Below are 4,975 nucleotides of genomic sequence, written 5' to 3'. Positions count from 1 at the left end.
GTCTGGCACAGAGAGAGCACTCAAGTGGCGTTCGTTGAATGAATGGCCAAGGGTGGAAAGCTGTGTCTGGAAGGGGAGGCAATGTTAAAAGTTGTTTTCGTTGAGGGAGAGGGATTAGGGGTGTGGAAAAGGTGAGTGCTCTTTAGACCAAGAATCCAACAAAGCATAGAAAACTTTGTCTTCGACATCAAGGAGCTGTTTATTATAGAAACAGACATGTAAATTGACAGAGAAGGTAGAGGGTGATAAATACTATGACGAGCCTGGAATGTGAGCGTTGTAGGATCAGTGAAGCCTTCCTGAAGAAAGTGATGACCTCATGCCTGACCTGAGTCTAAAAGAGAAATAAGAGCTCTTCATGCAAAGACCAAGGCAAATGGGACTGAGAAAAGGAAACTGAGAAGAAAGGCAGAATAGTAACACAAACACAGAGGGTTACGAGTCATTTCATTTTCTACCAGCCTGGGGGCTGCATCTTCATTTTATTAACAGAGTCTTCTGAAAAACAAGTTTTTAATTTTTCTAAAACTTGATTCATCAAATTGCATTTTGTGTCCTAAGGAAGCTTTGTCTAACCGGTCACAATTTTATCCTACCTATTTTCCTGTATTAATTTTATAGCTTTAGATCTTACATTTAAGTCTATGCTCTGTTTAGAGTTAACTTTCGTATATGCTGTGAAGTAAGTTATTTCTGCTTACGGATATCCAATTGTTCCAATAGGATTTGTTGAAAAAGTATCATTTTCTTATTGAATTACCTTGGCACTTTTGTTGAAAAATCAATTAACCACATATTATGGGTTTATTTTCAGACTTCTATTTTGTTCAATTGATCTATATCTAGAAGGCTAATATCATGTGGTCTTCATTATTATAATTTCAGAGTAAGCCTTAAAATCAAGAAGCGTAATTCTTCCAACTTTATTCTTTTTCAAAATTGTTTTGGTCTTTGGCATTTCCATAAAAAGTTTTAAATTTGTTATTTCAACTAAAAATCCTAGGATTTTTGTTGGGATTTCATTGAATTTATAGATTATTTTGGGCAAAACAATATCTTAATTACATTAAGACCCTCATATGATGAACATGGTAGAGCCCTTTATCCATTTAGGTCTGCTTTAATTCCTCTCAGTATTCTTTTGCAATTTTTAGTGCACAGGTCATATATATGTTTTGTGGAATTTATGTCTAAGTATTTCATTTTTGAAACCATTATAAATGGGAATTTTTTGAATTTCTGATTATTAGTAGTATAAAGAAATATAATGATTTTTGCATATTGACTTTGTGTTCTACAACCTTGTTAAACTCACTTATTAGTTTTAGTAGCTTTTTTTGTAGACTCTGATAAAGAATTTACAGCTATATATATGAATAATATATAAAGAACTCATATACCTCAGTATTAAGTGGAAGTGGACAAATAACCCAATTTCACAAAGGCAAAGGCTCTTAGATTCTTCATCAAAGAAGGTATACTAATGACAAATATATGAAAAGATGCTCAACATCTTTAGCCATCAGAAAAATGTAAGTTTGTAAAACATAATTATAAATCCATAGGAATGGCTAAACTTAAAATGGCTGATAGTGCCAAATTTTGACAAGGATCTGGTGCGAACAAAACTCTCATGCATTCTTGATCAGAATGAAAAAGGATAGTCACTTTTGATATCAGTTTGGCAGTTTCTTATAAATTTAAACATCCATTTGTCATATAATCTAGCATCCGTGTTACTAGATATTTACCCGAAGGAAATAAAAACGTATGTCTATACAAGTACTTGGGTTTTCATAGAGGCTTTATTCATGGTAGTTAAAACCAGAAGAAACTCACATGCCAATCAATTAGCTAATAAATAAACAATACTGTGTTTTATTCATAATGGAATATTACTCGGCAATAAAAAGGAGCAAGGTACTAACAAACCTAAGAATATGGATGAGTTTCTAACACATCATGCTAAAGGAAAGTAATCAGACACAAAAGACCACATATTGGAAGTTTCCTTTTATGTGACGTTTGGAAAGAACAAAACTAGACTGATTAAAATCAGGTCATGGGTTTCTGGGACTGGGGGTTGAGAGAGAAGATTGACTGCAAAGGGGACCAAGGGAACATTCTGAACTGACGGAAATGTTCTGTATATGATTGTGGCGGTGGTTCACAATCGTATATGTTTCTCAAAACTCGTCCAATAGTACATTTCAAATTAATGGACTTTATTATAGATAAATTATTCTTTGATGGATCTGCTTCAAAAGAAATCCTGGGGAGTTTAAGTTACTACAAGCACAGGTTCAGAATCCCTTATGTGAGACCCTACAGGCCAAATGTGTTTTGAAAGTCACTGAATAGGATCAATAAATTCTATAAAGAGCCTCTTGTCAGTTTAGATTAGATGTTGCCTGTAGATTTTGCTGCCAAATGTGTTATGAAAAAATTTTAAGTTTTCAGAGCTTTTATGATTTCAGAATTGAGATTAAAGGGCGGTGGTCCTATCTGAGCACTTTGGTATTTGCTGTAATTTAAAATACAGAAGTTGGGGCTGAGTGAAAGGATTTGTAAGGATGGGAAAACGTGAGGCTGGAGTGATAAGTAGATCACAAAGGGTCACATCGCACAGTTTAACATTTTTCTGAGTTTATTTATGTAACACAGTTCTAAAATGGCAGAGTAACAAAATCTCAGAAAAAGGAGTACCTGCTCTCTTCTTTAGCAATGAACTTCTGCAATTACCTATGGAATCCTTATTGTGATGGAAATGGTACCTAAAAATCCCATTGTCCACAAACTATTATAATATAAACATATCAATGCCAGGTCCTGTATTGAAATCCTTCAAGACCCCCAAGCTCTTCTACATGAAGGTCCACCTCTTAGACAAAGTTTCAGCGATCTGAACTCTCTTTCTATGTGTTCGTTCACCGCTCCTACCCCTCCACCCCTCCCCTACTCCCTCCTAGGCACCTTAAAACTATGGTAAATATCCGATTGCTTGTTCTGCTTGTTCTGAAACTTTTCTTTCTCTCGAAAGCCTCTTTCACTTTACTTATGCTGTTCTCTCTGTTTAAAAATGCCTTTTTCTCCATTAATTCCCTGGTTAATTTCTATTCTAGAGGTTACAAATGCTTATGGAGGCCACACAGAAAACATAAATTTACCACCCCCAGCAGCAACGAGGTGGAGTGGGCGGAGGGAGAGCAACAACAACTAACTTATGTTCTTACTTAGGACACCTAAAAAATCAAAGGCCCTTATTAATGGTTTCCTTAATCAAGAGTGATAATCGGCCGTAATAATGCAGAGGAGGCAACACAGAGAATACAATATGATTGTCACTCTTTCCCAGCATGTCTTAATGAAGTGGAAGTGTTTACATATTATGACGTCTTGAATCTTTAACAGTGGATTCCTAAATTAACTCTTTCTAAAACCAAGGAAAAATATGCTGTTGTCTTCTTTCAAAGAGCACTTTTTAAGGAATTGATATAGAGGGGCCATCGGTCCCATTCGAAGAGATCTGTTCCTTCCCTCTAGGAGCTTATAATCAGCATCACACACATCAAAACAGACATATTGGACTGCCATTAGGAACAAAATGGAAACATGAAAGCAATACATGGATAGACATGTTATTGCATTATGTATAGGTCAAGCATAAGAGGATGTACAGGGGAGGAAGCAGTGACTTCTAATCAGGGCTGAAAGTGGAACTACCTGTGGAAACTGGGCAGGGTGAGGGTGAAGAGTCACTTATCTAATCAATGATGGGAGACTTCATGAGAGGGGTGGAAATTCACAGCAACTATTCACCTGAATGGGAGCTGAAGAGTCTGTCTTAAAAAATGTGTGATTTTTTAAATGAGTGTCTTGAAGGCTATGCATTAAAATATACTAGAGTAAGCAGAAAGATGCCTTTTCTTTCATCTTTGGCTCTCTGGTCATCCGAAAAGGCCATCCCCATCCTGTGAGAGCACCCTTTAAGTTAACATCAACATATTAAATATTTTAATTCCTATTTTATACCATATCTTAAATTTTGCCTACAAAATCCGATGTGTGCTATTTTTCTTTGCAGCCGAATTTCTTGAAAATGCTCAGGAATAGATCTAATGTTAAAAAAAACAAAAACAAAAACAAAAACAAAAAAAAACCCTTACATTTTTAGACTTCAAAGAACCGCAAGATACATCTTGGTTCATTGTCTGGATGAACTTCACTTTATGCTATCCAAAATTTATGAGTACAGCTACACTTTAGATAACCAGAGCTAAGTCCAAACCCTCTGCCCACTTGACCTTTTATATATAAAAAAGGCATATTTCAAGAAGAGGAGGGGTGTCCATGGGTGCATGGGTAACTTCACAAACTTTCTTTGGGTGGAGAGATTTTAAAGTCAGTCCTCTAGAGATCCCACACCCTCCAACAGCACTATATTCAAGATCACTGAGGGCAATTCCTTTCATGTGTGGCTAAATCTCAACACTCTAGTATTACATCCCGTTCCTCATGTCCTATCTTCAGTGGAGATGCTCTCTCCTTGTTTTTGAAAGAACTCTGGAGATACATGATTTGAAGATATTACATTGCCTCTCAATAGTGCCCTCTCTAGCCGAGTCCTTTAATCTTTCTTAAAGGTCTTATTTTTCAATCCTTTAATCATCTCTGTGGTAGAAAAACAAAGTTCTCATCCCTTGTTGTCTCACTCTGGAAGTAGGCACTGACTAGTTAAGTCCTCTGAGTTATATTTATATTTTTTTCTACCCAAGTTCTACCTTTGCTGTTTAAATCGAAGTGTTGCTGTTGACTCATCATATCTTTTTGAAAAACAATAACAAAGCATAGTTATGAACATAGTTCAGAATAAGACTTAGAGTGTACAAGTAAGCCAGAATTATCTTTTCTTTGTATTACGCTGGTTCCCTTTTGGGCTCCATTTCTTGGGAAAATATGAGCCTTGATTATCCAT

Source organism: Pteropus vampyrus, unplaced genomic scaffold (assembly GCF_000151845.1).
Source record: "Pteropus vampyrus isolate Shadow unplaced genomic scaffold, Pvam_2.0 Scaffold45, whole genome shotgun sequence".
Lineage (NCBI taxonomy): Eukaryota > Metazoa > Chordata > Mammalia > Chiroptera > Pteropodidae > Pteropus > Pteropus vampyrus.
The sequence above is the reverse complement of the archived record's forward strand: the minus strand, read 5'-3'. Positions refer to the sequence as shown.